The following is a 14,388-nucleotide window of genomic DNA, read 5'->3' on the forward strand; positions in this document are numbered from 1 at the left end:
CGTCTCTCTATACTTTATCAAACACTAGGTCACTGCATTTGATTGTTTCACTGATCTACTTTCCTACTTTTTAGTCGGTATCAATTTTGATTGCTTTACACTACAATTTGCTATCTAATAATGCTAAGATATTTTCATTCCTAATTTCCTTTTATGTAAGAGGATTTGTTCTGTTTAGTCTGGATTCAGTCAAAGGCCACACTTGAGGACCTAGCGGGGTGCATGTGGCCTTGAGGCAGCAGGTTTCCCAACGCTGGATTCCAGGCTATTTCAATGACGCTATCAATCACCTTGAGCAAGGCACCAGCGGTTCTCTAGGGAGTTGTTTAAGTAAAGCATTATGCAATCTACAAATGGGGCAATTTTATGTCTCCACTGTCAGTATTTATAATTTATTATTCCCCCCCCCACTTTTTTCTGCTACAGCTAACATTTCTATGGCATAAACCACGTAATGGGAGAGGAGAAGGCATCACTGTACCACCCTTGTCCTTAATGGGAAAATTTCCAGTGTTTCTCTACGGTAAATGATGTCAGCTTTTGGTCTTAGAAGAATTTTTTTTATCATCTGTCATTTGGATTATATTAGGATGAAGGGTCTTTGCATTGCTATGTCTTACTGGGTTTTTAACCTAAAAGAGTGGTGCATTTTGTCAAAGATTGTGTGTATGCAGTGACAAAGTCAGGGATTTTGTTATTCATGTTATATTAATTTTCCTAACACTGAACCCTATTTGTGTCTGTTATAAAAAATATTAATCATAGTACAATGTTTCGTTGTACTTTCATATACTATTAAAATTATATTTAAAATTTTCACAACAGTATTAGCAATGTCTGGTTTGTAATTTATCTCTTTTCTATATACTCCTTGTGTCTGTAACAGTACTATAATTGTTTCATAAAAGGGGTTTGATAGAGCATCTTTTTCATTATTGAGAACAATTTTATAGCATAAGTATTAATTTTTTAAATGTTTAATAGAATTTTAAAGTTTGGTTTAGGATTTTTTTGATATTCATTTATAGACTGATTTCCTTCTGGTATTAGGGTATTTAATTGTTATGTTTATTTTAAGCTTTATTTATGTAAGCTCTGTATAATGCTCTTCCATTTCCTTTAAAAACTCTTCCTTTCATAGGTGTTAAGTAATTTCTAATTTAAAAAAAAAATCCCCACTATTCACTGTGAACTCACTTCATCTATTTCCTGTTTTTTACAATCTGATTTTCCTCTCTTTGGGAATCTAGTTAGTAAGTATCTTGTTGATTTTATTAAACAAAACAAAGCCCTTTTTGGAAATAGCTGTCAATTCAAATCTCTAATTTCAATTTTCTCTTTCTCCTTTAATTTTCAAGACTTCTTTTGTGCATGTTTCAAGGTTAATCTATTGACTTTAGAGTTTCTAATTCCATGTTTAATTGTTTTTTTTTTCTAATTTTGTTAGTATGTTTTAAAAAAATAAACATTTTCCTTTGAGGATTTTCATTATGTTCCATATATCTGTGCATGCTGTCTCACAGTTATCATTTTTTTTACAATGATCGTTTTTATGATCTGCTTCTTGTCCCGTTAGGTATTTAGGACAACATTTCTTAGTCTCCATTTGGGTCTGTGCGTTTTATTTATTATTAATGGTCTACTGATCACAGGCTTGTTTTTTCCGACTTCTTAAGTACTAGTACACAAACCATTTTGTAATGCTGAGACCCATGAGTATTCTTTAATATTCACATTCAGAAATCACCTCAAGTCTTTCAGCTCCAATTTTTCCAGCAATCTGCTCACCTCTATTATATTTGTTCTTGATCATACTTCTATTGGATTTATCTAGCTCTGAAGGATGAATATTCAAGCCTCCCATGATTACCATATGAATATTACTGTCTCTTCTGTGCTATTAGTATACACATATTTGGTAATGGCATTGTTGCATTGCCTATGGTACTTTTAAACATATTTTTTGTAAATTTTTGTAAATTTACCAGCTTTAACTGTTGCCTTACCTGAAACTGTGATGGCACTGCCTGCTTTTCAGGATTTGTTTGGGGCAAGATTCATTTTATTCCAGAACTTCATTTTCACTGTGTGTCTGTATCTTTTCAATGTTTTTCTTTAAAGCAGCAAATTGTCAAGTTTTACTTTTTTATTCATAATTTCATTTTTTCTGTCACTTTATTGAGAAGTCTAAACCATTCACATTAAAGTTTATGTGTTAAATCTATGCTTTCTTCTGTTAAGTTCTTTACCTCCAATGCTAACGCTGAGTTTTGTTTTGTTTACACTAATCTGATCCTGGTCTCCCTCCAAGGACTTCAAAACTCCCAACCCAGTCCAATCCCAAATGTTTTTAGTTTCCTTTCATTTGGATTATGGACATTCTTTCTCTCCCTCCCACACATAAGAATATCATTTCCTCCCTGCCCCACCCCCACCTAATCTCTCAGTTTGAGTAACATTCATTTATTGTGTCCCTTTCCCAGAATTATTAAATTCAGTGGGAGACAGTGGGGCTGAAGGAGAGGTGGAAATGCCATATCTTAAATAATAATAAATAATAAATAAGGGCCATTCCTTGCCCTTTCCTTCATCATATTGTGTTTATCTGTAGCACAATTTTTCTTTTATCAAAAATGAATAAGATACTGACTTTTCTTAATATATCTTGGCTGCCAGTGTTGTTTTTTAACACTGTAATCCTAATGTCAGTATATGCTCCCTCCATATTTGTTTGTAAGCCTATTCTGTTTACCCAACTTGTCAGCTGGATGCCCCTTCAGAACCAGAAATTCCCATCCTTAGATGAGCAGTCTTAGAAATACAACTACTTCTCCAAAAAGTTCTCCTTAAGTGTTCATATTCCCCTAAAGTGGCTTGTTTTAAGTTTCCAATCAATTACCTGTCACTCTTTTTCAAAGAAGCCCAAGTCAAATGTCATTTGTTCTAAATTCACACTCTGTTTATCTTACCGATTTCTTCTTTGAATTCTGGTTTCCACCCATACTTCTTTTATTTGTCCTTTTAATTCTTTTACTGCTCTTCAGAAATATTCAGAAGGTTCTTACACTGTCATGGGAGAGGGGGAGAGAGACAACTGTAACGTGCTCCCCTTCCTTAGAGATTTCTTTGTCTATTTGCCTCAATCTGTAATACTTACTCATCAGGTTGGCTTTATATCTAGCTCATTATGCCTATCTCATCAAGATTCTCTGCTGTTTATCTGTGAAGTACTTCCTATATTTGCTCTTCTTTCCAGAAGTCTTTCTCCCCTCTGTACTAGTAGAACCAAGGTAGACTCACCACTGCTGAATGCTCCCCACTCACAGCTGCCCAGACCACTTGGGTTGGACTTATTCTATGACCTCCTTCCACTATGGAGGTGGTCACTTCTGAGGGAAGACTCAATTCACAGGTAGACTTATAGTCCACCTTTCATCCAGCCTTCTGCCATAAGCCCCTTCCCTTCTCTAATGTAACAGAGTCCATATTTCTGGGTTCTTCCCTCAGGAAGTGACCTACTTGGTTCTAACCAGACCTCTGAGACTGGTTACATTTATGGAACTCAAGCCACACAAGGCAGTGGTCAGGACTGTCTAGCTGATAACAATACTCAGGAGAGAAAAGGTTAGACATAATCACAACCACACAGAGTCTGGGGCATGGAGCCAGGGAACCGGTGGGGAGGGGGAGACATGACACTAGGCACAGCTAGGAGGAGCAAATGGATAAGGTGACTGTACTAATGAATTACTTTATGGTAACTTGCTTCCTTTAATTTCTTGCTTTTGCTATTCTTTTAATGGGCACATTTCTTTTTGTTTTGAGGCAGTAAGAAAGAACTGGTTTAAAAGGAACTTTCTCAGTTCATAATTTTGCCAAAAGACTATCAACTCCATTTACAAATGAGGAAACTGAGGCTAGTGTCTAAGCCCAACAGTTTTAAAAACCAGTTACTGAGACTATATCCTATACACAGAAGGTATATAAAGAAATCAGACCTACACAATGGAGCAGTTATCACACATACAAACATTTCACACATCCCTTCACCCATATCAGAAAGGCAAAACACCACATCTCACAGTGCCCCCTCTGCATCCTTTTATACTCTACTGGAAAGGGGGAAGACTCAGCCACAGTGAGTAGTCAAAGGCAGCATTCTCCATCCATGATAAAGCAAGACTCAAAAAGCACCAGTGCCAACTAGTCAATAAGGAGTGTAATAAGTGCCTAATATGTGCCAGGCATTATGCTGAGTGCTGAGGAAACAAAGAAAGGCACAAGAAAGCCCCAGCTCAATCTCTTGCTTTGATCTGTTTTGAAAGACCCCCAACAAGAAAAAAACTGTGTCGTCTCTCTGAAGAGTTTGCTTTAAAAAGCTACACACTAAGCTTAACTTTTTTCTGTTTGTTTGCTGTAAGGAAGAGTTACTGGAAAACTTTCACAGCGTAAAAATACGCTAACAAAACCTAAAAATAAAAAATCTACACAAGTTCTTTCCCAGTCCCCAGACAGTAAGGAAAAAAGTAGGCCCAAAGATTCTTCCACAGACACGACCTTGAGATTTGCTCCCTTCTCTCCCTGGAATCGATGTAAAATTTTTAGGAAGGAATGAAAAGAAACAGGAACAGAAGACAGTTGTTTTACAAAAGGAAAATTTACACCCAGCTTATTCAGTCTGGACTGCAAGTCTGAACATGAAAAATACAGGTAATCTGAACTATCATAAGATAATCAGCTATGGTTTTATCTAAGGTTCTAATGCGGTAAACATGCCAAAGAGCAAGAGTTACTTCTTCTTTAAAAACTACAGAAAGACCTGAAATGTTTGCTAAAATGTCCAGTCAAACAGTAACCACCTATGAATTACATGGCAGCTTATTCATACCTTCACCCTCTTCTGAGCCAGGAATGATGCCAATAGGAAAACCTGCCAAGAAGCAATGAAAATTCAGTGTTAACAACACCCTCTTTGGATTTTAACTTTAAACAACTCAAACCTTTCACAGGAATTTTTCACACCAAAAAATAAATCTTGGGGAGCATGAACAGGACAGAGATGTCAATCAGCCATCTCCTGGATAAGAGAGTAGAAATCAATGTATGCTCTCCATAAAAGAAGGTAGGGAATTAGAAGTATAAAAACTGTAAAAAATCAGAGTTTGCAAAGAAGTACAATATTCCATCCTTTGCACACATGAGTGCTAATCTTCCCTCACCTCCACAGGGGGAAAAAAAAGGGGGAGCTATTGGGGTTAAACAACCTGCTAAAATGGAAGTTCTCAATCTAGGGTCTCAGGGTCTCCTTTCAGGGGTCTCTACAAGGCCAAAACTATTTTTATAATAACACTAAGACTTTACTTTCATTTTTTACTCTCATTCTCTTGTAAGTGCAGGGTGGAGTATTCCAAAAGCTCTCTGTGAATTAAAGATTTACTTGCAAACATGAGCAATGAGTTAATATCTCATCTGCAGAATTGTACTTTTTCCTTACAAATGAACAAGTTTATAGATGTGGTCAGACTTGCTGTTTTGTTTATATTCCTATAACAGCACAGATCTCCTTTTATGTGAATGCTTGTCAGCAATTACTATGGTGTTCAAACATTAAAAGCACTGAATAACTTTTTTGAATCTGATGGTTTCCTCTGAAATAACAGTATTAATATTTGCCTCTTTTCTCACTAAATTTTTTTAAAATATGGTTATTTTTCCATAAAATGTCATTTTTGTTAACAGGGAATAGGTTTGTTGTTTTAAATGAATTACTATTTCAAAATTTTTATCACTTTTCATTTTCTAATGCACTAAGTATTGAGAGAGATCACCCTCATAAACAAAAGTTTTTTGAGGTCTTCAGTGATTTTTAAGAGTGTAAGGGACCAAAAAGTTTTTGAGTACCACTGTGCTACAGAGTAATTACTTTAACCACAAGCATGATGACCTTGGCCTCTCTGGACATACAAATCTAGTGAAGATCTACAGGACTAGAGCTGGGAGAGAGGAGTAGGGTCACTCCAATTCAACAAAACCAAACGAATTCTGCCCTCTGTATGTACTCCTCCAGAGTGCAAAGGTGCATAGTTTTAGAGCTAGGATAAGAGCGCAGGTTGACAGCAGGAAAGAATGATGGGGATAGCCAACGCAGGAGAACTGGAGAGGGCAGAGGATGACAATAACTCAGAGACGAAGGGCCAGGAGCAAGTGAGCAATGAGTCCAACTCCACTAGGCCCTTGTGCCAAGTGATAAAATGCAATGCCAAAAAGGCACAAGTGACCACAGACTCCTCTGACACATTCAGCTTTCTGGTCAATCACAACCCATGTGCTGTCTAAGGTTTCTTTTCGGAGGCAGAGGGAAAGTTCTCCATAGCTACCCAGTACCCCCAACCCATTCTCTCTCATCACGCCTCTATACTCACAGCCAGTCTCCAGCCAAACACAAACAGCTTAGTCTCTCCTGCCTTTGCATGGCTGGCCAGTCATCACGCCAGCACCTTCCATTTATGATGTCCTCCCTGTCAAATCTAATATTCCTTTCTCCTGGAAGCCTTCCCCGCTCACCCCACCCCCCACCCCCATCTAGAAGAGAATAAATGAACAATCAATCATAACCAATCGATTCTGGAAATTAAGATGGTTGCTTTCAGGGGTTCTATTTGAACCTAGAAGCACCCAGATCAAGTCTAACCTTGTGGTATTTTGAACTTTGGATCACGCCACTTCAATGCAGGAGATGATGGAAAGGGGCTGAAGATGATTTTCCTGTACTTTAACATGAGGTCACATGTAGCAAGGCAGAGTAGCATAATGGCTACAATTCTGATCTCGAGTCAGCAAGTTCAAATCCCACCTCTGATAGATACTGGCCTGGGCAAGTCACTCAACCTTCAGCACTTTCACGCAACTCTCTAAGACTCTGCTGCGGAATAGATGAGACTATGCATTATTAGAGGAAATCCATTACAAGGAAATCATAGGTTTGGTCACCAAAAAAAACCCCAAATGTATATAGACTATGAAAAAAACAAGATATAAATATATTCTTTGAGTCCTCTGATACTTCTCACTCTGTGGCAGAACAGGTGAGAATAAATATTCCATTCTCTATTTTCTGAAATAAAGAACTTTATACAGGGCAGCCTGGTGGTGTAATAAATAGATAAGAGTACAGGGCCTGGAAACAAGCAGAGTGGAGTTCAAATCCAGCCTCAGACACTAGCTGTGTGACTCTGGACAAGTCACTTAACTCTGTTTGCCTCAGTTTTCTCATCTGTAAAATGATCTGTAGAAGGAAATAGCAAACCACTCCAGTATCTTTGCCAAGAAAAGCCCAAACAGGGTCATGAAGAGTCAGACACAACTCAAATCACTCAATACGAAATACATGGATGTGGCTAAAGATATCACCACTTTACATATGAGCCTGGACCACAGACCTAGAATAGTGCTTTGTACTCTGAGAGATGATTAATGAAAAAATTCCTGTTGATTGATGGACAGACACTTTATCAGGCCCACTTTAGGTTTAGAGAAATCTCCAATACAAGCTTTCCTGGCAAAGGTTACATTTTAAGAGGAATATCCTCTCCCTATTGCCAGGCAATGCAACAAGTCACCCTGCAGGCCTAGTCTTAATTCTGCAGAAAATATAGCCCCTCCCACATCTCCCTGGGAGAGGCTCTCTGTGAAGTCCTGGAGTGGTATTTTACAGGAACACTGGTCCTCTTTTCAGAGCTACAATCAAATCAAGACACTCTCCCTGCACAGGGCTCTTATTTCAGCTTGCAACAAAAATGACTCCATGCTCCGGGCTCTCCGTGGAAAATTATTCTGCTATGTCTGCAGTGTCCCAATAATAGATTTCTCAGACCACCCCCCACCCCCCTACACACAGGGGAAAAGAGCCATCAAGCCTCTCCTCTCCTAGCTCTTATGTGGAGAGCTGAAGCTGGTCAATAATGGAGCATCCAACTAACCTCGTACCCTCACATAAAAACCCTTAATAAATAATGAAAAGGATAGCTCCAAGGAAATGAAGGACAGGGTATGGGATGCATTTCTTCCACAAGCATGGCATAGCTATGCCCTTTTCTCATATGAGTGCTAGTTACTGTGGCGGTGGTGATGATGATGATGATAATTTTTTTAAAAAATGAGGCCCAGAGAGGGGAAATAAAGAGTAAAGTTGAGAACTGGCTCCAATCCACTTTTCCTACTACCCCACTATCTAATCAGCAAGAAGCATCAGGTTGCCTGGATTTCAGAGGTGCCTTGATTCAGCCCCAGTGAACTCCTGACAAGCTACACTCGTGGGGTTACAGAAGAGGTACAGATTTTCTTCTGACTGACTGTGGGGCTTTGGAAAACACATTCAGGCTCTTGCCCTCTTCAGACAAGGCCCAACCGCCTTCCCACAGCAACCCATCAACAAACAGCCAGAAGGTGGAAAGCAGAAGAGGTTAAGAACACTGATGAGCCAGGATGGCTAATCCATTTATAGATAACAGAGATTAACAGGATATTTTTCTACCACCACTGACTTACACAGCTAGTACTACCCACTTGACCCTGTTCACATATACACTGTTCCCTAGCACTGTATGTTAGGACTGTAATATCCCTTGGAAGAAGGAAGAGTTATACGTTACTTTGATATATGTAATTCACCCAAAGGGAACAGAAGAGTCTTGCAGTCAATAGGTTCTCAATAAAAACGTGTGTGTGTGTGTGTGTGTATTTTACTTTGGTTTCCATTGACCAGCACAAGCATACTTGAAACAAAAAAGGAGAGATTTTCATGACAGTACACTACCCCTCTCATCAAAGGATGTGCATGGTGATTTTCCCCAGTGTCCTCCACTCTGTGATCCCTCCTGGCCTTCCTTACTCATATATAATACGGATATGTTGATATGATTATTTAGTTACAGAATGGCAGCTAACATAGTGCCATTCAAATCTTCCCATGCTTCTCTGAATCAATAGAGAATGAATCCTCCTACATATTGCAGGCAGCTGGAGAACTGGTCATTTATTCATCACAAATACAAAACTTCGTAAGAGAATTTCAACAACTTCTTTACCCTTATTCTCCCCACTAAGAACCCCCTGGGAAACCTTACGAAGATTGCCCATCCCCTCAACACAGAAATGATAGTCCTTTCCCTATGGGCCAACCCCTAAGCTTAATATGCCAGGGCACCTATCCCCCTCAGAGCAACAGTGTCCTCGTTACTTGGGGGGACGTTTACCCTGTGCCAGAGAACACCAGGAAAGCCTCAAAATGTGACCATTTCAATGGTTACAATAACATAAGCAAAGCCAAAACTAGTAGGCAGATGAACTCAGGACTGATCTATAGAGATCAATCTTGTCCCAGGGAACAGATGAAAAAATACACTTCTCTCATCTCAGAGACGGGAAGACTGACTACTCGTGTCCTGTGTTGCTTACGCTGTTAGATGTTGTGTCAGTTGGTTCTGTCTTGTTTTTCTTTGTTACAAGGAAGAATGGGGGGGCAGGAATTTGTAGATTGGAAATACTGGGTTAGAAAAAGCATCAACAAGGCTTTTTTAAAAAGGTCCTTTTGACAGCAGCACCCGTTTTCCTTCTCCTACTGGCTGGAGAGCCAGGGAAGCAAAAATAGAACTAAGTAAGTCCCAGAAAGGGGGCTTAATGGTAGACTGGGTGTACCATTTGCACAGTACAGCCAGGTGGTCAGACCCCTATGCTGCTTTCACCCACTTCATCAGATGCAAAGTCACAGTTGCAACCTAAGCCTGGAGTCCCCCCCAAGGGCACTTTCCAGACATTTCCAGACTGCAGAAGACAACACCTAATCCTCTTATCTTTCATTCTCTTCTGCAGGCCTCCACTACTCCTAGAAAAGGTTGAAGGCTTGAGAAAAACCATTGTGACTGATTACAGAAATGCAAATTAACAACTATGAAGTATTACATGACACCTATCAGACTGACTAACATGACAAAACAGGAAAATGATAAATGTTGGAGATTTGGGAAAACTGGAACACTAATGCATTATTGGTAGAGTTGTGAACCGATCCAACTCTTCTGGAGAGCAATTTGGAACTACACCCAAAGGCCTATAAAACTGTGCATACATACCCTTTGACCCAGTAATACCACTTCTAGGTTTATATGCCAAAGAAATTGCAAAAAAGGGAAAAGGACCCACATGTACAAAAATATTTATAGCAGCTCTTTTTGTGGTGGTCGAGGACTGGAAATTGAGGGGATGCTTAACTGGGGAATGGTTGAACAAGTTGTGGTATGTGAATCTAATGGAATACTACTATGCACTAAGAAATGATGAGCAGGCAGATTTCAGAAAAACCTGAAGATTTACATGAACTTAATGAAGACAGCAGAACCAGAACATTGTACACAGTAACAGCAATTCTGTTGGATGACCAGCTTTGATAGATAGGTCTTCTCACCAATGCAATGATCTAAGACAATTCCAAAAGACTCATGATGGAAAATGCTATCCACATCCAGAGAAAAAAGTATGGAGTATGAATGCAGATCAAAGCATACTTTTTCTCTCTCTGTTTTTTTCTTTCTTGCAGTTTTTCCCTTCTGTTCTGATTTTTCTTTCACAACATGAGTAATATGGAAATATGTTTAATATGACTGTACATGTATAGCTTGTATCAAATTGCTTGCTGTCTTGGGGAAATAGGAGGGTAGGAAATTTAGAACTCAAAATCTTATAAAAGTGAATGTTTAAAACTAAATAAATTTATTTCTAAAAAGAGCATCAATAAAACATTTACTTAATAAAAAAGAAATAAAAAGGATTGTAAAGTAGAATAGCATGACAGAAGAAAGAGCAGTGGATTGGGGAATCAGGGTACCTGGATTCAAATCCCAGCTCCTCCACTTACTACTTGTGTACCACAGCCAAGTCAATTAAATCCTCTGGAGCTAAGCTTCCTCTTTTGTAAGGTAAGAAAAATGGACTACAATAGGGGTAGCTAACCTGAGTTCCATGAACTTTAAAAAAAAAAATCTGATAACTATTTAGACGTAATTGGTTTCCTTTTTTCGCTATGAAATTTATTTTAAACATTTAAAATGTTAAATATCTAAAATCATAGTCTGAGAAAGTTGATCTATAGGCTTCACCAGACTGCCCAAGAGATCCATGACACCCAAGAAAAGATTAAGCAGCACTGGAGTAGATGAAATCCCTTCCATCTATAATCTATGATCCTAAGTGGGTGCAAAGACAGCCAACCTTCTCACTTCTCTTGCAGGATACACAAGGAAGGTTATGTCAATAGTAAAAATAACTGTCTACTGTTCATTTTTCCCCTCATTTCTTAAGACTTAGCTTAAGTGTTCCAGGCTCTTGGTTCAACCCATAAGGAGTGATTTGTCTCCAAAGGGACATTCCTGCCACACTCCGAGTCAGTCTTTCAAGCCCCTGCCAGCTCAGCCTGTCCTTTTACAGCATGACAACCAGCAGCTTGGCATTTTCAAGTCCTCTGGCCAGAAAGAAGCCCTGACAGTCACCCTTTGCCAGTGCTTCAATCACGAATTTAGGGGGCAGCTGGGTATCCCAGTGGATAGAGCAAGGCCTCCAAAAAACAAACAAGCGTTCAGGAACACCTATTTAGAAAGCCCTCGAGGCATGGTTTCCCCACTAGACCCCGTGGGCAGGCAGGTCAAGCATTTCCACTGCCCAGGCTAAGAGGCTCCGCATTCTGCCCAGACTTCACACAACTCTCAAGCCTCAGGGCCAGGATTCTCCCAATCCCACATCCTGGGACCTGGCAGAGGATGGGCCAAAGGCAACACAAGGCCAGCCTAAGTCTACACCTAAACCTCCAAGGGCGAGGAGTGCCAACCGCCAGGCGTCCGGGCAGGGCGGCACGGGACTCTGCCCAATGGCCGGCAAAGTTGGGCGTGGAGGCGTGGATGAGGCGTGGGCACGGCTGGCGCGTGGAGGGCAGCTCCCGCAGCCGCGCGGACACCTCTTCCCCCCGAAGCGCCCCGTCCTCCCGGGCTAACCCCACCCGGGCTGGGCTTCACCTCTCTGCAGGCACTGAAGGTCAGAACTAGCCCTTGGGCCCGGGGCCAGCGCGCTCAAGAATCAGGACTCGGAAAAGGCAAACAGGGGTGCGGGGCAGGAACGAGCCGCGCCGGGGCTCGCCCACCGGCTGGGGCGGCAGCGCGCTCCAGGGCTGGGGCTCGGAGCCCGGACCCTGCCGGCCGCGCTCCGCTCCGGCGGACGGGATCCACAGGGACCGCCGGGTGCTGAGGTCCGAGGGGGCGGGAGGGCGCGGAGGCTGCGGCGGGGGCTCTCCATGCATGCAGCAAGTGCGTGGGGCTGCCGCCTTACCTGGGATTGGGGAGGTGGGTCAGCAGCCCGCCTCCGCCTCCGCCTCCTGCAGCCGCGCACCTCCCGCTCAGCGCTGCGGTCCGGCACGCGCTCGAGGTATGTTTACCAACTCTCCAGCCGCGCCGCGCGAGGCCCTGGGGCGGCCTAAGCACCGCCCCCCGCGGTCGCTCCGATTGGTTGCGCCGCTTCCTCCTTCGGAACGTGGGCCCGGGCAGCCTTACAAGCCGGAGCTTAGAGGACCCCTTCGAGCCCTGAGTCGCGAACCGTGCGCCGCGCCGGGGCTCCTGACGCCTGGGCCAATCGGGAGCGAGAACGGAGAGACGCTAGACCAATGGGAGGCAGCTCTTCTTGGGCCGCTCCCAGCCCCTCCCCCACGCTCATTGCTCCTCCCACCTCCCTGCTCCCTCTTCGGTCTGTAAATCTGGGTAGGCCGTTTGCTTGGTGCAAGGGCTGGGGGGCGGGGCATTTCTCACTCTGCCTAAGGCCTGTGGCTTGCTCGTCCCCGCGGGAAATGGTGCTAGCGGCCATGGTCGCCAGACCCCCCTCAGGGCCTGGCCTCAGGCAAGGGGGGGGAAATGAAAAAGACTCGGGCCACTCCCGGGGAGCCGCAGCTGGGCCTCTCTCCACTGCCCGCCCTTTCTCTCCTCCCCATCCCCCACCGCATTCAGCGTACCCCCCAGCCTGCAGTCCAACCCTGCCCTCCCTCCGCGGCCCCCAGCCTTTCAGCCTTACGTTCTGCTCCACTCGTGGCTGCTTCTCCGGGGCCGCCCCCGCGCCTTCCTCCAGCCCCAGCTCAGAGGCCGCCCGGTGCACGAAGCCCTTCCTGAGGGCCCGTCACGCTCTCTCCAGCTCGCCCCTCTGCGCGCAGTTGTTTCCACGTGGTCCTCCTTGTTAGATGGCGCCCCCCTTCGGGGCGGGAGCCGTCCTGGGCCCTTGCTCGTGTGCGGGCGCCTCGTCCAGCGCCCGGCCCGGAGGTGCTCGTTAACTGTTGGCTGGCCCGTGTGAGAGCCGCGAACAGCCGGCCGCCGCTTGTCCTACCAGCCTTGGGTCTCATTCCCTCTCCTCATCTTGTGGGTGCTGTTTGACCCCCGATGGGGTCGTTCTTCCTAAACATCAAAGCACAAAAAGTGATGCGAAGGGCCTTGGCCCAAGACTCTTCCCTTGGAAACAGGCTGTTCCAAGCCCGGAGTGACGGCCCAGCGGGCCGGGATGGGGAGGACAGGATGCGTGTATCCATTCAGTGTCGGGCACGTGGCCCCTGCCCCTGGAAGCGACCCTTCGCAGGCCAGAAGATGGAGCCGAGGGGGTTGTGGCTGTTTTCAGGACCCCCTGTGGGGTGCCCCGGACCATTTTACAGAGGAGGAAACTGAGACAAAGAGGGTTACGCGGCCAGATGTGAACTCCTGAAGATGTCTTCCTGTTTCCAAGCCGCTTGTTCCGTCCACTTTATCCCCTAGCTGCCCCAAGGAGAAGGGGAGGGAGAGCATTTCAGATGGCAGCAGAGGGGAGGAATAAACAGCCTCCTTGTTCGCTGTTGACTTCCTCTATCCCCTTCCCTTGCTCAGCCTCAGAACTCCGTCGCCTGCACCAAGTAAGCAGGTCTGTAAGGACTCCGGGCCCGTCAGGGATGAAGGGACACCGGCCCGAGTAGCGGTGTGACGTGGGGAGAGTGACCTGCTTCAGACTGAGGGGGCTGCGTCCTAGGAGGAGCCCTGGGGTTCACAGGTGCTCCACCCCACCCACCAACCTGAATTGAGAGTGACTACTGCTTCTCTCCCAGTGCCCCCTCATTAACTGGTGGAGGGCGATGACTATTAAGAGGCTGGCATTAGGCACATCCGAAAACGCCTGAAAGAGTGTGTGTGAATTGTGTTCTCAATGTGTTTAAGTAACAAACGCATGTGCGGTGGTTACACTCCACCAAAGGCCTACCTCATTGAGTTACCGTGGTGTAGAGGTGACCCTGGATTCTAGACCTCACACAAATATCGGTGTCATTGAAATTCTCTTGTACAA

General features: G+C 43.8%; 1 protein-coding gene across 8 annotated transcripts in view; it reads right to left on the reverse strand.

Moving 5' to 3' along the window:
• COQ8A (coenzyme Q8A) overlaps positions 1 to 13,279 on the reverse strand; it is an 84,334-nt gene extending 71,055 nt beyond the window's left edge. For 2 of the 8 annotated variants that reach the window (XM_072647669.1, XM_072647673.1), the window contains exons 1-2: positions 12,373 to 12,460; positions 4,889 to 4,930 (exon numbers count right to left, since the gene is read on the reverse strand). The gene's annotated coding sequence lies outside the window, so the exon portion shown is untranslated. Of the gene's footprint in view, positions 1 to 2,969; positions 2,989 to 4,888; positions 4,931 to 12,372; positions 12,468 to 13,104 lie in introns of those variants that run through there. The other 6 variants (XM_072647675.1, XM_072647671.1, XM_072647676.1 and 3 more) reach the window with 6 other exon arrangements.
• Between the last annotated feature and the right edge of the window lie 1,109 nt (positions 13,280 to 14,388).

Source organism: Notamacropus eugenii, chromosome 2 (genome assembly GCF_028372415.1).
Source record: "Notamacropus eugenii isolate mMacEug1 chromosome 2, mMacEug1.pri_v2, whole genome shotgun sequence".
In the NCBI taxonomy this organism is placed as follows: Eukaryota; Metazoa; Chordata; class Mammalia; order Diprotodontia; family Macropodidae; genus Notamacropus; species Notamacropus eugenii.